This window comes from Mauremys reevesii, linkage group 7 (assembly GCF_016161935.1).
Source record: "Mauremys reevesii isolate NIE-2019 linkage group 7, ASM1616193v1, whole genome shotgun sequence".
In the NCBI taxonomy this organism is placed as follows: domain Eukaryota; kingdom Metazoa; phylum Chordata; order Testudines; family Geoemydidae; genus Mauremys; species Mauremys reevesii.
The window spans coordinates 77,771,648-77,792,022 of NC_052629.1; the positions used below are offsets into that span (position 1 = coordinate 77,771,648).

Sequence of the window (20,375 nt, forward strand, 5' to 3'; positions counted from 1 at the left end):
CTGTCCTCCCTCCTGCGCCATCCATGCCTCCCCCCCCCCCCACACACTGCTGTTACTTGGACCCATCACACGGCGAAGTGACTGTTCAGAGTTTAAAGGTCAGAAGAGGCTGTGGCATGATCTCAACCCGCAGGCTGGCAGGCCAGGGAGGGGCAGGAGTCTCTGCCAGCCTGACACCAAGGGACGGGGGAGCTTGGAAGCAGAGCCCTCCCATCGCTGCCTGGGAGGTAAGTGCCATGTCCACAGGGCTGGCGCGTGCTAGAGAAGTGGGAGGTCCCTGCTCACTGGTTTGAGATGTGCGGGGGCCTCCATGCCTCCCAAAAACACCCACCTGACCTGTCCCAGCCTAGGACCCACCCCTCACAAGGGAGGGCAGAGCAACATAGAGCCAGTGATGTTAGGGGATCGATCTCATTGCTTGGCTCTGTTCCAGGTGCCTGGCAGGATCCAGAGCTGTAGGGCAGTGCCAGACCCTACCCGCTGGGATCGCTCCAGTTCTGAGCAAGGTGCCCGCTGCACAGGAGGGCAGGGAGGGCAGGCCCTTGTGCCCTGGGCAGACTGCGGGAGGGAAGATTTTGTCGCTGCAGCACTCGAAAGCGGGGTGGCAGCAGAGTCAGGGTTTACTCATTGCAGCAGGTTACGTTGCCCTTGCAAAGCCCGTGGCTGCAGGCACTCTCTGTTCTGCCAGGCCATGCTATAATGTGCTGTGGGCATTGCCCCTGTGAGAGGCTGTGACTGGGTGCCACCTTCCCTACGCCCGTGGGAAGAGCCCCTCGGAGCACCATCCAGCCTTGTGGTGAGGCCATCCCCGCCTCTCCCAGCAGTGGGTGCTGGCTGGCTGACCCTGTGCACTGCAGCAGCAGGGAGGGCTGGGCTACAGCCACTCCTCCGCCCCACTGCACAGTCTGAGCAGGCTATCACGCTGGAGGGGAACGGACGGGGTTTCTCTGGTTTTGAGCACTGGGGGCCTGCTATTCACTGAACTACTGACTATGCGCGTGGTATTTGCTGGGCCCTGCAAGGCAGGAAATCTCCCCCACCGCCAGCACCTCTGCACCCACCCTGCAGTGCCTGCTGCTGCCAGGGGAGGCCAGGATAGATATTCCCGCATGCTGAGAGTATTTGGCGCTCTCTGCCAGAGCTGAAGCTGGAAAGCCCCTTCCCACATCAGCTGACTTGCTGAGCTGCTCCTGAATATGGGAGTGCCCCTCCGCCTGCATTTACCGCCTGGCCGTCCCCATCCCTTGCTTTGCCCTGTGCCTGGGATTTTTCCCTGGCACCCAGATGGATCTGAGCTGTAAGAAAGAAGAAAGAAACCCTCCATGGGTCCCTGGGCCCTCAAGCAGTGCTGGGAGATCCATCACCAGACAAGGCCCTATTGTGTCTGTGCTCTGGACTCCACTGGGCCTGCTGCAGATCAATAGCTGCATTATACACTCTTGTGGGCTGCCGGGGCTGTTCCCAGCCACCGCTGGGCTGTGAAAGCATCGTGGGATGGTATTCCAGGCAGCTGGAGTGATCTGGTTGGGAGAAGATGGGGGGCAAGAGAGGGAGAGCAGGGCAGGAGTGGGGAGAGTGCTCATGAGCCTCTTGCAAATAACTTAATGGTCCTATTGCACAATGAACGAATGGAGGTTCCGCACCATTAGTTCTAGTACAGAGAGCTGGGAACAGGTGTTCCCCTCTGGCTTAGTCATTAAATGTGACTGGCTGCCCCTGAGACTCCGTGGAGAGGGACAGAAGAATAAGAATCTTGTACATATGTTTCGCTAGCTTCCCCACAGCCAGCTTTATGGACAGGAACCGCTTCCCCGCCACAATGCAGCCACCCCTGGGCTGGAACATGGCCACTGTTTAACAACACACAGCAACACCACACGAGAGGTTAGGACAGAGAGTGAAGATGTCTGGATTAAATTGAAACTGCTGGGGGACGGGGTGGAACTTAGGGAGACAGAATGGAACAGGCTGTGTTGGAATTTGTCCAGGACATGGGGATTTGTCACCCCCACCCTGCCGAGATGTTCCAGGGTTTCCCTCAGAGCAACAGTCCAATACATTCACGCTTGTACTAGCCACACTGCATCACACTAGACCACGAGTAGCCCGTACAATTGTTTGAAATCTCCTCTGAAACACGGCCTCCCTACTGCTAGGCCATTCACTCGCTCCTGCCCTATTGGCGCTGCAGCCCGTGGGGTTTTTCTAGGTGGTCTCCCGGCCCAGCACTGCTCTGACCCCGCTCAGCATAGATCCGAGCAGCTGAAAGCCTCACGCAGTCGCATCAGTGCCCACCCAGACAAGGCTGCAGAGCTGTGAATAAAGCCTGAAAGTCTGCGCTGAAGAAGCAGCACCATCTCTCCTTCCCAGCCCACGTCCCAGCACATCCCAGCCGGTCTTTGTTCCCCCAGACAGTTGTTTGTCAAACAAGGAATTGAAGGGAAAAAGGGAGCCCCCACACACACAGACACACAAAACCCTCCCTGCTCAGCTTTGTTCTTCTAACACAGGAGGACAGTAAATTCTCCTGGCTCTCAGCGGCTTGGCTCGGCTGAATGGCTGTGCATGCCTCCCCCACCCCCCGCTGGGAGGCGACACAATGAGACGGGCATCACTAGTTTGGCGCCTGCGTCCCAGACCTTGATCCGTATGGCTGAGGCGAATGGAAAAGTTCCTGGGAAGCCTTGTGCCCAGGATCACAGAGAGCTCGGGGCACGGAGGTCCCCGGGGGGAGGGCGATGGGTTTGCCAAGTGCAGGATGTGCTGGAGTATGGGTGCATCTGAAAAGGCCACCAGCAGGGGGTGAGTCGGGTCTGCTGGGTGGGCTGGGGGAGAGACACCTGCAGACATGTTCATGTTGCTCCCCCTTCCCCTGCTTCCCGGCTTTCTCACCCGGGCACAATAGAAGGGGGCTTGTGTTGCAGGCTGTCCCCAGATCCACAGAGCTGTGAGTAGGGGGAGTCCAGGGCTGGGCTAGTAGGGGGCTGCTGGTCGGGAATGAAGGGCACAGGCAGAGCTGTAGGAGGAAGGGAAGCCCAGGCTTCCCAGGATAGCAGGGGCTGCAGGTTGGGAGTGAGGGGCACGGCAGAGCAGGGGGAGCTCAGAAGAGGAATAGTAAGAATTCCTTTCTAGGAGTATGAGGCAAACCTCATGGGGTCTCACGGGGACCTTTGTAGTAATAGTGCCATATGCTGTATTCGAATGAACACTCCAGGCCTGTTGAGCTTTGTCACCCGTCTGCTCTGCGGTGAGCTCACCGGTCCGATTTCTAACTCTGTGTCTGGAACCTCATGCTTCAGGGTGCTGGATGCTCCACTCTGGGGTCAGGAAGGAATCCCCACTTCCTCCCCTCCCCTCCCACACACACCAGCGCCCAAGTGCATAATGGCTCTGTTGGGTTTTATTTAACTTCCATCTGAAGTGTCAGATCCTGGCCACCCCCAGAAACAAGTTCCTGGTCTCGATGGACCATTAGTCTGATCCAGTGTGGCCGGCAGAGGGATGTAGAGCCAGGCCGGATGGACCATTGCTCCGACTGGCAGGGCCGGCTCTAGACCCCAGCGCGCCAAGCGCGCACTTGGGGCAGCATGCCGCCGGGAGGGCGGCAGGCGGCTCCGGTGGACCTCCTGCAGGCGTGCCTGCGGAGGGTCCGCTGGTCCCGCGGCTTGGGTGGAGCTCCCGCAGGCGTGCCTGTGGATGCTCCACCGGAGCCGTGGGACCAGCGGACCTTCTGCAGGCACGTCTGCAGGAGGTCCACCGGAGCCGCGGGACTGGCGACCGCCAGAGCGCCCCCGGCGGCGCGCCGCCCTCCTTGGGGCGGCGCAATTGCTAGAGCCGCCCCTGCCGACTGGTGCAGCAGGAGGTGAGATACGGCGGGGCTGGATGGAGCTGGGCTCCAATGGCTCTCCTCCCACAAGGCTGTCCCATCCCCTGTCACACTCTCAGTGCCCTGTGCCTGGCAGATCCTACCAGAGCTTGTCCCCAACTTGCTGTGTTTGATTTTGGTGACATCAACCCACACAGCCAGTTTGTCCAGTATGAGAGGGATGGATCAGCTGCAGAGCCGGGCTGGGGCCAGGCAGGGGGCCAGGCCCATGAGGGGTGAGCAGCTGCTGACAGCGCAGAGAGATTTGCACTGGGCCTTGCTGGCTGGTGGTTTGCAGTCTGGGGAGCAGGCACTTGGGAGAGAGCGGCTTTCCACAGCCCGTGTGAGCAGAGAGGAGGATCCGGCCTGTTTCCACAGTGGGCACACCCAGGCCAAAAATACCGGCCCGTGGCAGGGTGGGGCGTGCTGGGCACAGCCCAGCTATTTTTAAGGTCTGGGTGTGTTGGAACAACATCCAGCCGGGTGCTGTGAATCAGAGAGCAGGGCAGGGAGAAAGTGGAATTGCCAACTGGAGAGAGAAATAGAGATTATTTAGGTCTTTGTCCCGCGTCCTGCTATTTCGTTCCGCCGGCAGCACTCGCCTTTTTATTTATTTATTGCTGCTCCGCCAGCAGCACTCGGTTTTGGGGTTTTTTCCCCCCTCTTGCTGCTCCGCCAGCAGCACTCGGTTTTGGGGTTTTTTTCCCCCCTCTTGCTGCTCCGCTGGCAGCACTCGGCTTTTTTTTTTTTCCCCTCCGCTGGCGGACCCCCCTCCATGTGTCCTGATATTTTCTCCCTCTCATCTGGTCACCCTACAGAGTCTGGATGTAGGAGTCTCTCCCCCTCCTCACATGTCCCCCCTTTCTGGAGATTGTGGGAGGCTCTGCCCTGGGAAGGATGTACAGGGGGCACTGGCTGTCTCGAGCTCCCCCTTTTAATATGTGTTTGTTCTGCTGTGTTACTGGGGTGTCAGGGGTGTTTGTTTCATTTGTTTCAGGGGTGTCATAATCCCTCCCCCTTGTTCTCCCTGGGGGCAAGGGGCTCCCCATGGAGGGCCCTTCCAATGGAGTGAGCACTCTGCCCCACAGACAGGGGCTTGGTGTGTGCCCACTGCGAGGGGCGTAGTTGAAGTTATTGGTGCCGGCTGATACAAAATCTGCCTCTCAGATGAGCAAATCCACTGTGATTTTCCTGGCCCGGGATCAGCTTGGGGGAATGTCTACACAGTATTCAGGCTCGGGCTGGAGCCGGGGCTCTGGGTCCCCGAGAAGCCTGAATATTTACAACACAGTTTTTAAGCCTGTAGCCCAAGCCCTGTGAGCCTTAGTCGTCTGACATGGGCCGGCTTGGGTGTTTAATTGCTGTGTAGAGGTACCTTGGGAGTCAGGTGGTCCAGGAGGGACTCTGGGTCGAGGAATTTTTTTATTCCACTTATCCCCTTCTTTGTTCTTGCCGCGAACATCGTTCATTCCAAGGCCCCCTTTCCACAGTGCGGAGGCCCAGCTGGTGCCTACTGTCCCCTGCTATGGGCAGTGGGGATCCTGTTTGATGTGGCTTTACAGAGCCCTGAGCAGCCCTTGATGGCACCATTTGGTGGGGAGGGATCATAGTGTTTGCCACAGCAGAGAGTATGAAATGTTCCTGGGGCAGGGAGCTGGGTCACCTGGGATCTTGCCCACACTCTGCTGAAACTGGGGACACTGGTGAGAATTCAGGCCCCAGAATAGAGGGGCAGGGGTGGGGACATTGTGGGGGCAGCAGCAGAGAGAGTCTGTACCTGCACCTATGAGATCGGCGCACCCCCCTTTGCCCTCAATGGGCTGCTGTTATTCGGCGGCCAACCCCGCAAGTCCCAGAGCCAAGAACCTCCTCCTCCTGGAGCGAGCACAAGCAGATGCTGGAGATGGGGCTGTGAAGCCTGCTAGGGAGGCGGATTGGCCTGGGATTGTTATAAAAAATGCCTTGACTTTGGAGACTCCGCGGCTGCGGCTGTGGCTGTGGGTGGAGATGTGCAGGCCCCTGGAGCACACCGTTGCCACCTTTGGCTGAGCGGTTAGCCCATATTTGGGGCTTTGCTGGTTGTTTCTATTAGGAGGAGAAATTGACAAGTGAGTCAGGTGTTTTTTCGATGCAATCCTGTTAACTGACAGAGAGTGGACAAAGTCCTGTTCCCCCAAGCACTGCAGGAATCAAACAGCAGGAGGCAGGTTCTTTGCTCACAGTTCTAAGCCTCTTTCCAGGCATCACTCTACCCAAAAAGCTGCATCTTGTCACTTTCCTTTTGGGCCATGTTTCCAGCCTTCTCTTGCTTTATGCTTGGCTTTTTGGCTGATCCTCTCTGCCTGTTCCCTGGGTGCTTCTGCTCACAGACACATGCCTCCATCAAACAGTACCCAGCGCACCCCCTCCGCCCACATACCTCAGCTCCTGACCAGCCTTCTTTCAGAGACCCCCTGCGAAATGACTACTGCAGCTGTGAAATCTGCCCTCCAGGGCAGGCCTTGCCCATTTTATTCACTGTCATAACTCTTTTCCCCAGTATCAGTGCAGTACACACTATCTGTTGGATCAGGAGAACAGCACCCGACTCCTAACCTTAGGCTGGTCTCATTTCCAGGTGTTGCACTGCACTAGAACAGGTTCAGTGGAAACCCTGGGAGCTTTCCTCTATCCAGGCACTTAGTGGACTCACTGGTTTACATTGTGGTTTTGTGGTTCCCTTTTTATTTGCTGCTTGTCAGAAACATTCGGCAAACAAACAGGGATCCATTCCAGCTTCAGGCTCACAAGAACTTTAGCAGCTAAAACTCCCCCTAAACCTTGGGTCTCAACCGCTCTCCGTCTTGGAAAGCCACCACAGCATGTAGCTGCTGTTATGGTTTTTGCCGCAGCAGGTAGGACAACTTTCTCAGCACCAACCAATTGGCTACAAACCATTTGTCTCACCTGGGCTGCGTCTGTAGAGGGAATCATCACTGGCTGAAGCTGTAAGACACCTGCCCTGGCATTGATTGCACAGTTATTAGCCATAACAGAATCCAAACCAATTATTCACTCAGCCACTAGCTTGGCAATCCAGACTTCTCGCTCAGACTCCAGGAGTCAAACTTGCAGTCTTGTGGACAGGTGTCCTTGACTTATCTGGTCACAGGCTCCATTTAAGAACAATCAGGTGGTTCAGTTTTAGATCCCCTATTCCCTTGCATTGTTAACATGTCTGGTCTGATAACTGTTGTGGCCAACTTTTAACGGAACGGCTTCCCTTCCTTTTTGCCAGTTTCCCTTATTTAACGACCGAATGTCTCGCTTTTTCTAACCTTTCAAAAAAGTCACAAACCAGCTAGAACCCGCCCTTGCCAGCATACATACCAGACACAAAGCTGTACGTGCAGGGCTCACAGTGTCAGCATCCATCTTCCTCCCCAGCCGTGCTTCCTCTTCTGATGCACTGCTGCAAAGAAAGATTCACGTTCCACAGCTAATTCCACAGCCTCTCAGAGCGCCTTTGGCCTCCTTTTGCTGATCTTCACCTGCAAGGCCAAGCTCAGCTGAGTGTCTCTAAATTGGTCCATTGCTGATTTAGCCTCATTGATATCTACACATGCTAGGAATGCACATCTCTGCCAATCCTAGTCTGGCAGTTCAGGTGGGGTTTCTTCTTTCCCTCTCCTAGCTCTTAGCTGTGCTCTGGCCAGCTCAGATTGATGGCTGGCTCCAACACACATGTCAAGAGCTTAGCCCAAGTCTAGATAACTCTGCCTCGGTTCTGGGGGTACGTTCTGCAGCACCAGTGGAGGTGGCCAACCAAGCCAGCTGCTGATAACCCCCATTTCTGTCCCTCTCCTCAGCCGTTCATTTGGGCTATGAGGTTGAACTGAACTAAATATGCTTCCCTGGGAGTTTCACCCTCAAAGCAAGTTGGGTTTTGCCTTATTTGAGCTGGAACAATCCAAGCTCTCCCTTCGCTATGGGCGTCAGTGACCTGTTACAAACAGACTTGTCACCTGGGTCCATTTTGATTGACATGGCATTTTAATAATGTCTGGGGAGCTCAGGGTGTAATGTTCCCTGGGGTGGGTTTCTCTGCATTGAGATCTTTCAGTGTATTTAGTGTAATGTACAAGAGTTTTTCATTTTTACAATGCTTTTTAATGTGACTTCTATTTGATTTTTATGGTGAATAAAGGTGTTTGTCACATCATCTTTCTCCTTCTCCTCTCCTGCCAAGGCAGGTGGCTTGTCCCAGACGTCCGTTAGTGATCAATGGTTCCATGTCTAGTGATCAATGGTTCCATGTCTAGTTGGCAGCCGGTATCAAGTGGAGTGCCCCAAGGGTCGGTGCTGGGGCCGGTTTTATTCAATATCTTCATTAACGATCTGGAGGATGGTGTGGACTGCACCCTTAGCAAGTTTGCAGATGACACTAAACTGGGAGGAGTGGTTGATATGCTGGAGGATAGGGATAGGATACAGAGGGACCTAGACAAATTAGAGGATTGGGCCAAAAGAAATATGATGAGGTTCAACAAGGACAAGTGCAGAGTCCTGCACTTAGGACGGAAGAATCCCATGCACTGTTACAGACTAGGGACCGAATGGCTGGGCAGCAGTTCTGCAGAAAAGGACCTAGGGGTTACGGTGGACGAAAAGCTGAATATGAGTCAACAGTGTGCCCTTGTTGCCAAGAAGGCTAATGGCATTTTGGGTTGTATAAGTAGGGGCATTTCCAGCAGATCGAGGGATGTGATCATTCCCCTCTACTCAGCACTGGTGAGGCCTCATTTGGAGTACTGTGTCCAGTTTTGGGCCCCACACTACAAGAAGGATGTGGATAAATTGGAGAGAGTCCAGAGGAGGGCAACAAAAATGATTAGGGGGCTGGAGCACATGACTTATGAGGAGAGGCTGAGGGAACTGGGATTGTTTAGTCTGCAGAAGAGAATGAGGGGGGATTTGATAGCTGCTTTCAACTACCTGAAAGGGGGTTCCAAAGAGGATGGATCTAGACTGTTCTCAGTGGTAGAAGATGACAGAACAAGGAGTAATGGTCTCAAGTTGCAGAGGGGGAGGTTTAGGTTGGACATTAGGAAAAACTTTTTCACTAGTAGGGTGGTGAAGAACTGGAATGGGTTACCTAGGGAGGTAGTGGAATCTCCTTCCTTAGAGGTTTTTAAGGTCAGGCTTGACAAAGCCCTGGCTGGGATGATTTAGTTGGGTTTGGTCCTGCTTTGAGCAGGGGGTTGGACTAGATGACCTTCTGAGGTCCCTTCCAACCCTGAGATTCTATGATTCTATGATTCCGTTTGCTTGTACCGGGCAGGGTGTGTGTGTGTGGACAGTATAGGTGTAAAGCACATGTGACAGAGCATAGCACTTCCTACTGTGTCTGCACCGCACCTAGCACAATGGGCCCTGCACTGTGATTAGGAGAGCGGGGGCTTGATGCTACTGTGATATGAACAGTAATAAGTATTAAGAATCTTGCAGTGTTCCTAGAGCTGTAATGGCATGTTTGCTTGCAATATGTTATCCAGCCACTAGGTGTCTCTGTGGGCTGTGTAACGTGCCAGGCAGGGGGCAGTCTCTGGTAAACACAGGAGACAAAAGGAGGGCTCAAGATGGGTGGAAGCTGGTTTGTTTGGGTCTGCAGCTGTGTCTTTTAATCAGTACCTACTATCTGAGGCGGGCTGTTCCATCCAGCACGACATGCACAGCTGGCAAACAATGGTGGGGAGGTTAAAGCACTCTGCAAACTGACAGCTCTTCAGGCTGTTGGACTTCAGCTGGAGCACACAGGCCATGAAGGGGACGGGGTCCCCAAACTCTCCCAGTTCTGCCATCATGCTGCACCTCTCACGCCTGCCCGACACCCTTTTATCTACATGTGTCCAATATGCATGTCAATAACTCACTCCTGCTCTGTGCTGCCGGCCCAGGCCCTCTGCTCTGCTTCCTGGAGTCCAACAGCTACCTCAGACTGGCTCCTTTGCAGGTGGCAGCTAGCCCTGCAAGGGAGACTAGCTCTGCACAGCGGCGGCTCCAGGCACCAGCGTGGGGCTCCAGGCACCAGCCTGGGGCAGCAAGCTGTGGGGGGCCCCCTGCCGGTCCCTGCGAGGGCAGCAGTCAGGCTGCCTTCAGCGGCTTGCCTGCAGGAGGTCTGCCAGTCCCACAGATTCGGCGGCAATTCGGCGGCAGGTACGCCAAAGCCATGGGACCGGTGGACCTCCTGCAGGCAAGCTGCCAAATCCATGGGACTGGGGACCTCCCACAGGCACGCTGCCGAAGGCAGCCTGCCTACCATGCTTGGGGTGGCAAAAAAGCTAGAGGCACCCCAGGCTTCGCAGGACATTCACTGATACCTTGGTTCTGAGTGTGGCTGTTTTATTGCAGTGTGGGGGTCCAGGCCTTGGGCACACAATGAAGGGTTTGGGCCATGCTTTTGGGAGACCCTGAGCCCTGTCTCGTTCCTCAGCTGGTCATGCTGGCAGTAGCGAAAGAGTTAACCACCCATCCCCTCCCCCAATCAGCTGTGGTGGTCAGGCTGCCCCTGCTGCAGATTGACAGGCCTTTCAGCCACACCCAAGTGCTCCCAGCCCTGTGTGGCATCAGCCTTCGAAGTGTCCTCAGAAATCATGGAGGCTGAAGAGAGCGTAGCAGGGAGAGGCAGCTTCCATTAAACTCCCATGGTGCTCCGGGGGGTGAGGGGGCTGGCAGACTGAGGGGCTGGGCAGGATGATAGGAACCCACATGTCTCATTGGTTCTGTGCCGAGTTCTTGTCTTGGGGCTGCAGCAAAACCCTGGATCCAACACCCCCAAGTTGGCAGAAGTCCTGATCCCAATCCAGATCCCAGGGGCCCCGCAGGGCCAGACCCTTGTCCTGGGCTGACCCGTGCAGCCCAGATCTGAACAGTCCCCCCGCACAGGGCGCAGGTCCAGCTCTTGCTGGAGAACCGGGTTCCGAGCAGCTGCTGGTGGTGGTTTGTGAAGTATCCAAGCCCCTGCAATCCATATGACCTCACTGCTTCCATCATCTAAGCCACATGGAATATCCCTCCTCCTCCTCATTGGCAGCCAGTGGATCCAATCCACTGAGACAGACCTTTGGGTGGCTTATAGCCACAATGGCAGCTCCAGTGCCATCCTTAGCGAGGGGGCATATCCAGGAGAAAAGGGGGGCAGCCAAAGCGGCTCTTGCAATTCCCAGACATTAGAATGGTGCTTGGGGGCGACTGTCAGCCAGCACAAAGTACTATGCCTGGAATTGGACTGGGAGCAGGCTGACCTGAGGGAGGGGGGCCATGAAGGTAACAGATCATGTGGAAAAAGCTGAAGTACTCAAGGCTTTTTTTGCCTTGGTCTTCACAGACAAGGTAAGCCCCAGACTGCTGCACTGGGCAGCATAGAATGGGGAGGAGGTGAGCAGTCCTCGGTGGTGAAAGAACAGGTTAAGGACTATTTAGAAAAGCTGGACATGCACAAGTCCATGGGGCCAGATGCAATGCATCCAACGGTGCTGAGGAAGTTGGCTGATGTGATTGCAGAGCCATTGGCCATTATCTTTGAAAACTCATGGTGATAGGGGGAGGTCCAGGATGATTGGGAAAAGGTAAATATAGTGCCCATCTTTAAAAAATGGAAGGAGAATTCATCCTCACCTTAGTCCCTGGAAAAATCATGGAGCAGGTTCTCAAGGAATCCATTTTGAAGCACTTGGAGGAAAGGAAGGTGATCAGGAATAGTGAAAATGGATTCAACAAGGGCAAGTCATGCCTGACCAACCTGATTGCCTTCTATGATGAGATAACTGGATCTGTGGATATGGGGAAAGTGGTGGACGTGATATACCTTGACTTTAGCAAAGATTTTGATATGGTCTCCCACAGTATTCTTGCCAGCAAGATAAAAAAGTATGGATTGAATGAATGGACTATAAGGTGGATAGAAAGCTGGCTAGTTCTCAGTGGGTAGTGATCAATGGCTTGATGTCTAGTTGGCAGCCAGTATCAAATGGAGTGTCCCAGGGGTCTGTCCTGGGGCTGGTTTTGTTCAACATCTTTATTAATGATCTAGATGATGGGATGGATTGCACCCTCAGCAAGTTGTTAGATGACACTAAATTGGAGGGAAAGGTAGATACGCTGGAGGGTAGGAATAGGGTCCAGAGTGACCTAGACAAATTGGAGGATTGGGCCAAAAGAAATCTAATGAGGTTCAACAAGGACAAGTGCAGAGTCCTGCACTTAGGATGGAAGAATCCCAGACACGGCTACAGGCTGGCTAAGGAGCAGTTCTGCAGAAAAGGACCTGGGGATTACAGTGGATGAGAAGCTGGATATGAGTCAGCAGTGTGCCCTTGTTGCCAAGAAGGGTAATGGCATATTGGGCTGCATTAGTAGGAGTATTGGCAGCAGATTGAGGGAAGTGATTATTCCCCTCTATTCGGCACTGGTGAGACTGGTGAGACCACATCTGGAGTATTGTGTCCAGTTTTGGGCCCCCCGCTCTAGAAAGGATGTGGACAAATTGGAGAGTACAGCAGAGGGCAACGAAAATGATGAGGGATCTGGAGCACATGACTTACAAGGAGAGGCTGAGGGAACTGGGCTTATTTAGTCTGCAGAAGAGAAGAGTGAGGGGGGATTTGATAGCAGTCTTCAACTACCTGAAGAGAGGTCCCAAAGAAGATGGAGCTCGGCTGTTCTCAGTGGTGGCAGATGACAGAACAAGGAGTAATGGTCTCAAGTTGCAGTGGGGGAGGTCTTAGTTGGATATTAGGAAAAACTTTTTCACTAGGAGGGTGGTGAAGCACTGGAATGGGTTACCTAGGGAGATGGTGGAATCTCCATCCTTAGAGGTTTTTAAGGCCCAGCTTGACAAAGCTCTGGCTGGGATGATTTAGTTTGTGTTGGTCCTCCTTTGAGCAGGGAGTTGAACTAGATGACTTCCTGAGGTCTCTTCCAACCCTGAGATTCTATGATTCTATGACTTAATGCTGCATTTGCCCCTCCCCTCTGAGCTCAACGGACCTTGCCCAAGACCTGGGCCTTTACATTTGTTCTTACTTTGTTCGTTGTTTCCCTTTGTGGGAGGTACGAGTCATCTGGCCAGAGGTGCACGTGTGACCAGGAGAGATGTACCAGCCAGGCGCCCCCAACCCCATGTGTGGGAGAGGAGCAGGGGCGGCTTGCGGGCAGCAGCCTGTGTTGTGTCTCATTTCTCACCCTGCATTTCTGCTGTGGCCATTTCTACCCAAGAAAGAATGTTCCTGATCGGCTTAAAGGCCCCTTGAATCCATTCCGAAGGGAAGTTCAGCTGTGCCTTGTGCTGGCTAATTCCCAGAGGCTCCCGGGGTGGGAGCTGCCCAGGCAGTAAACCGGGGAGGGGGTGGGAAGGATGCAAGTGTGCAGTTGCAGATTAGCCACTGACTCTCCTGTGTTGCCCCTTCCAGCTCTTTTCCTAAAGGCACCTCCTCCAAATTCTCTGCTCCTCTCTAAACCCTGGGCTGTGCTGGGAAATACGGGGGGTGCTCTCAGGATGGATCGGCTGTGCCTTCCCTTCCTGCATCCCTCCCTCCCGCACAGACCCAGCAGAGCCCCGTTTCCTCGCCCCCAGTGGAACTTGGGAGCAGGATTAAGCGGGTGTCTCTCTGCAACAGTCCATGCCATCCTGTTTGCCCCGCCATGCTCCCCAGATGTCTTCCCCCGAGCTCCCTCTAATGTTTTCAGGTAGTTATTATAGCTGCTCGCTCCTGCTCTGTTCCATGATTATGCTTTAAAGACACCATGTCCCTTGGCTTTAAAAGAGTCCCTGTATAATGTGACACGCAGCTACAGGCCTCCCAACTAGGGTCTGCTTCAAGGGGTCCCAAAAGGTTTTTTTTAACCGTTCATGGGTCCTGTGTCACTCCATTACCATAGATAAATACAGGCTGAAAAGGGTTTTCTTTTCAAAAGCGGGACAGTGTTTCTCTTTCTGCTTGTCTTTTATCCTAGGCCTCATCTGTGTGTGAAATCTCCCCCCTTCTTGTTTCTGTCAATGGTACAAAAATGATGGATCAAAGCCCTGACCAGGCATTCGCACAGAGCTTTATATCCACACAGGGTGACGCGGTGTGCCTCTGGCACTCTCGGACAGCTGTCAGCCAGCATGGAGGGGGGAAAGGACCCCCCTTCTATCGCTGCACTCTGTCAGCTAGCCAATCCCTTAGCAATATCCAGATTTGGAAGCCCAATGATTCTGGCCATCGCTGGGGGATCTCCGGGAACTATGGTTACTGGGATTTCAAACACATTAAACAAAGGGATCATGTCTTTAACCCAGGCTTCCTTTATCCAAGCTGTGAGCTAGTCATTGCAGTTAAATGGGCATTAACGAATGGCACCAGGTTTAGCACAGCACCCTGCATATCCCTTCCCCTTGCTATGGTCTGACTTTCCCTCTTGTTTCTCTAGTCCTCCAGTCACCAGCATCTGCCCGACTAGACAGTACCCACGTTCCTAGTGCCAGAACAAGCTGGATCTCCCTGTCCCCCAAAAGCCTTTCCAGGCTCGGCCTTTTAAAGCCAGCACTCCGAGGGCCGGAGCGATATGCTGCTTGCAGCCTGTCTCTTCCTACCACTTCCCTCAGAAGGATCTCTCCGCTCTGCTGAGTTTGTTGGCATCGCTCTCTTCTCCTAATGGGATCCAGACCAGCCCTCCCGGCCCAGCTCCTCCCCTCCCGGGCAGTGCTGGGATCGTGTCATTCCCGGTCACCCCAGCCCCCTCCCCCCCTTTCCAGCAGGGGGGAAGCTCCTTGCCAGCAGGGGAAAGCGGGAACTCACATCCCAGCCACATATCACTTTCCACACGTTCCCAGTGGAAACGGAGCCTGGCCGGCAGAAACCGCAGCCTGTGCTGTGCAAAACCATGGCCTTGTTCATCTCCCCATGCCAGCAAACCTCAGCAAGCGCACCCCAGGCCCACCACATCCTGCGCTGCGTCCGAGCCCCCAGAGAAGCAGGGAGGGATGAGGGTGAGAAGCCGCGGCTCTGCCTCGTCCCCTGATCTGCCAGCACAGGCTCCAGCTGGCTTTGCAGGACGTGCTGCAAGTCTGTACCGTGAACCGAGGAGAACAGCCAATAAAGGGGGAATGTGGCAGGGACCAGGCCAGCGCAGTAATACCTTCAATCTGTCATGTGCACTACCAGACTAATTTCACAGGCAGTTTAGGAATCCCCTAGCCACTGTCTCTTTTCCCCGTGTGGGTGGGTGCACAGGTTGGGGCTGCAGTCAGTTGTCAGTGGCTCAACTCTGGCAGAAAATCGAGCCTGTGTCTCCTGTGGGAGCTTCTGGGTGCTAATCGTATGAAGATCTGACCCGCTTTTCTAGTGCCATGGATATTATGCCCATTTCACAACCCATTCCTCACGCTGCACCGGCACCTCCCGCTGAGTTGACGTGTGTAAATGCAGTACGAGAATCACTGCAGCTCTCCTTTGATTCCTAGGAATTGGCCGCCGCTATTTTCCTAACCCTACTACTTACCCTCAGGGCCAGTGCGTCTTGGATCCTCCAGCTGGAGGGCTCATCTAACCCATACAAGGCCTACCAGAAAGGGATGGTCTCGTTTTTATCCTACCTTGGGTGGTCGCTCGGCAGGAGCGATAACAAGACAGAAATGGCAGCTTTACCCACAACATCTTCATGCTTCTGAATTCTGGGGCTTGCTGAAGCCCGCCAAGCTTGAGGTTATCCAAACCTTACTCCTCCAATGGAGCCTGGAGATATGTTTCCACAACATTCCCCCTGGCCTGGATCCATCTGGGAATGGCTTTGGTGCGGAGACAAGTACTCGCTGCGTTTCGGGTCTTTTGGATTTTAACTCACGATGTACAGCTCTGCATCACAGGCATCTCCAGCATTGCCTGGCTGGAGCTATGAAGGCTTCACTCCTGATGAATCTATTTCCTTTGTTTCTCTGGGTTGGGTTTCCTTTGACTCCGGGGCAGAATTAGCAGATACACAATCTCCTCTAAGAAAGTCAAGCATATGGTGCTTTTTAAATGTGACCGTCGGACACTAGTAGGATATTGCATCTCTTTCTATCACAACGGGTTTGGCAGGATCGCAACTTTCTGAGGCTCCGAGATGTATCTGCACTGGCTAATGCTGTGGAAACCTCCTAGCGCCTCCCCTAGAGAGCAGGATTTCCATTGGCCAGTCCATGCTCCCACTGAAGTCACTGGGGGAGCTCCCAGCAATTTCAGTGGCAACAGAGTTCGGCCAGTACTGGGCGTGTTTGGAAATGCTGCCTGTTGATTCCATCTTTTGGAGTGAAAGGCTGGTTCAGTGGTTAGAGCTCCAGCCTAGAACTCAGGAGCCCTGGGCTCAAGTCTCTGCCCTTCCACAGATTCCCGTGTGCCCTTGGGCAAGTCTCTCTGGGCTGCAGTCTGTCACCTGCCCAAAGGGGATCTCAGCAGTGCCCTATCTCACAAAGGTGTTGCCAGGCTACTGGAGATTACAGCAGTGGGGGACAGAGACTTACCTGGTCTACACTTAAAATTTAGACCAAACTAGCTACTTCGCTCCGGGGTGTGAAAAATTCACCCCACCACACTGTCTTCCACAGTCTGGCCCTGATCCTTCAACTTTTAAACCCAGGGAGAGGGGGGAGAGCTAGTGACGCTGGAGGACAACATTGGCATGAGACCAAATGGGGATAAACTGGCTGTGAGTCAGACAAAGTTTTCGAAGGCAGGCAGGCTCTGGAACACCCTCTCAGGCGAGGAGCAGGGGCAAACAACTGACCTAGTTTTAAGATGGTACTTGGTAAGTTTAGGAATGGGAAGATCTGCTGGGCAGGGGCGGCTCTAGGAATCCCGCCACCCCAAGCAGGGCGGCGCGCCGCGAGGGGCGCTCTGGCAGTCGCCGATCCCGCGGCTCCGGGGGACCTCTTGCAGACATGCCTGCAGAAGGTCCACTGGTCCCGCGGCTCCGGTGGACCTCCCGCAGGCATGACTGCGGAAGGTCCGCCGGAGCCGGCTGCTGCCCTGCCAGCAAAATGCCGCCCCAAGCGTGCACTTGGCGCGCTGGGGTCTGGAGCCGGCCCTGCTGCTGGGGCTGCCTGCGATCTTGGGGGGACCAGGAGGTCCCTTCCAATCCCATGTAATTTACAGACCAGCCACTGCAGGATCAGTGCTTTTAACCGGAGAACTCTGGAGGGGTGGAAGTGCCAACATGAGACCTTCATTGCACACTGGCAGCTAAATCCTGCCAACATGTAGCCACTGCCTCATCCCCTGCTCACCTTCCCCAAGGGGCGCCAGCTCCAACAGACATCGGATTGGTCTGGTCCCTTTGTGCGTTTGTGTGGCCCAAGTAAACCCCATGACTTCGCTGGAGTTATTCTGAATTCACCCCGCTGGGAGGGGGAAGAGAGTGTGGCCCAGGCTGTCTTCCTGTGTGTCTGGCTGAACGATCAGCATGCTGGCTGCACTTACAATAATCATTCACTGCAGCTGGAGGGAGAAAACTCCGGCAGATCTTTAAAGGCAGGGCCCAAATTCTCTGGTTCAGATGAGCCACGCTTAGCTCCAGACTAGGAACAGGCAGGGGGCAACATATACTTTCTGCTACCTTAAAGGTTCCCAGAGCTAGGAACTGGCTGGGGGTTGGTGTGACCCACCCACGGTAACTTAGAGCTGCTTCAGGGTGGCTCTAAATTGCACTCAGCTGCCTATGCCCAGCGGGGTCCTATGGGCAGCTGGGGATCACCAGAGCATAAGGATGCCCTGGTCACACACCCTTTTCCCTCTGTACCAAGACCAGTAGGGGGTGATGTAGAGCCATCACCCTGGCCCAAGGCCACTGGGGGCTTCCCAGTATGTTAGGAGAATCCTACAGGAGCCAGATCTGTGTTTCTGGCTCTTTGTGCCCCCAGAGCAGGGCAAAGCAGCCAGAATAGAGGTGAGTGTCAGGTGCTGGGGCTGGAGTCATGTACGGTACCTGGTGTCTCCCCTCGTGCATGACAGCAGATAACGCAGAGGCCGGCAGGCCAGGGCAGCAAACTCCAGGGTGCTGCCTGTCAGACACAGCCCCAGCATGCATGCAAGAAGCGACTTTCCCTATGATCCCCAGAGAGACAATATTTGCCATTAGCAGAGGATCAGCAGAGGCCTCAGGATTATTAGTCTTGTTACCAACTGGCACTGGGGGTTATCACCAGGGCAAGTGGCCGCTGGAGGTTCAGCTCTCAGACACGGGAGGCCAGTGGCTGTTCTGGCAGAGAGCCCCAGCACGGGGAGTGGTTCGGTGGCATCTCACCTCGTCACTCAGCCCCCTCAGAAAGATTGGTTCCGCCAGTGAGACATGGAGACAGGCCCCATCCAGTCTCTACACAGTCACCCTGTCCCCCACCCCCACCCTAGCTCCCAATGCTGGGCTGGGTCCCAGGAGCCCTGGGGAAGCTCAGAGCCACACTCAAACTCTGCACCTGGACCCTACGTCTGTAATGGGCAGAGCCAAACCCCTGGATGGATCTGGAACCCAGGTGAGCTGGGATCTGGATTGGAGCCCCTTAGCACCGGCCCAGCTGTCCTCTCAAAGGAAAAGCGTTTTCCATTCACAGCCCTGGGGAAGGACCTCTCCTGGATGGGAAACCCTGCTGGTGCATTTGTAGGGGAAGAGCCAGGGAAATTCCTCCCTGTGAACATCCCACAATGTCCCTGAGGAAGAGATTCCCCCCATCCTTTGGTGCTGGAGATCCCACCCCTGGGTGGGCCATGAGCTGCAAGGACTGAAGCCAAAAGCTCTAGATCTAAGAGCATGGGCAGCTGCTTCACGAGCTGAGACCCAACCCAGGAGCTGAGGCTGTTGCAGGCTCATCAGCCTTTACAAGGGGCCTGGCCCCTGGTCACCCGGCACATTGCTCTGTCCCACTCCATATACCCCTCTCACTTAAGGGGAAGGGCAAGTCCAGCCATATCCCTCCCTCCTTGCATCCTCATAGCAGGACCTGCCACTCCCCAGCCCCCTGACAAGGATCTGACCCCAAGCCCTCCAGTCCCAGGAGCTGTGAGTTCTCACACCCCATAGCTTGTGACACACAAATAGGGTGACCAGATGTCCCGATTTTATAGGGACAGTCCCGATTTTTGGGTCTTTTTCTTATATAGGCTCCTATTACCCCCACCCCTGTCCTGATTTTTCACACTTGCTGTCTGGTCACTCTACACACAAAGAACAGTCAATGATATGCTGCTCAAGGACCCACATATTTTCTGGCTGGTCCATGCACAGGAGCCTGAGCCATCAAGTTCAGATCTGGGTGCCAGTGCCTCTGCCTGGCCATTCCCTGGGCACAACAGCTGCAGAACCCCACTTCCCCTTCACAGACTGCTCATGCAGAGCCATGGTAGGGGGATTTTATACTCAGGTATCTGCCCAGCCCCTAATCCCTTTGACGGACAGGTAATTCAGCCAGTCGCTGCCTTCCCTTTGCTCAGCATGATGGTTTCACAGCCTCCCGTTACATTTCCTGTGCTGGGATGGGGGGTGTCTTGTTGCTCAATGTCTGGCCACTGTTTCACAGCAGCGCAGGGCTCCACTGGGCTGGGCTGTAGACGTGAGGGAAGGAGGTGCTTGGGCTTGGAAGACTTACTGCTTTATCCAGGATCTGCCTGTGCCACGTGCCCAGAGCACTCCCCCCTCAGCGCTCAGTAGTACAGACAGAGGAGAAGACAGTTCCCAACCACCCCTCCCCAGAATGGGGGAGCCCTCCGGCTTCCAGCATATGGGTCCCTGAGTCTCTTCTGGTCCCGTTCTCTCCGAGGCGCCTCAGGCTCCCAAAGGGGAGAAGAGAACAGGCTGCTTCTCCCCCACACCTGCCTGCCCCCTGGCATTGCAGCAGCCTGGCCCCCTGGCAGCGATTTTCTGGGGCAAGGCCTCAGCCTCGGAAAGGGGCCAGGGCTGCCCTCCTGCGTGCTGCCCAGGGGCCCTGCTTTCCCTCTTCCCTTCCACAAGGAGCCCTGCACGCTCTCCATCTCGCCCAGCCCCCCGCACAGGAGGGCAATTAAAAAGGGATTAGCCGGCCCCAGAGCGTCTGGGAGCTGGCGCCTAATCCAGGCAAGAATTCTGCACATGGCTAGGGCAATATTTGGGGGGCCCTGAGTGACAATGGTGATTGAAGGCTTCCCCTGCAAGACCCCCCATGTCCCACCCCTATAAACCTCAGAGGGAAACCTGAACACTGAGGGAGCTTTGACCAGCCACGGGCACTTGGTTTTCTCTGATGTGTCTGTGCCATGGCAAGTACTTCATGATGGGAAAGCAGTGAGACCAACTACCTCTCTGGCAAAGAGCTGGCTGCTGTGTTTGTGCCACTGTCCTCTACTGGGCGGAATTCAACTGTGTGCCATAGGCCCTGTACTGCTATTGGAGATTCTCCACCAGCTCAAGTGGCAGAGTCTTTTAGCTCAAGCAGGAGGAGGGAGCTGAGTTTTAATGGATTTTATTTTCACAGCACCCCTGTGAG

General features: G+C 54.7%; 1 protein-coding gene across 1 annotated transcript in view; it reads left to right on the plus strand.

The window, feature by feature from the left end:
• The first annotated feature begins 209 nt into the window (after positions 1-209).
• The window catches only part of SEMA3B (semaphorin 3B), an 88,862-nt gene continuing 68,696 nt past the window's right edge, over positions 210-20,375 (plus strand). Inside the window, exon 1 of the mRNA XM_039482069.1 lies at positions 210-227. The gene's annotated coding sequence lies outside the window, so the exon portion shown is untranslated. The remainder of the gene's footprint in view (positions 228-20,375) is intronic.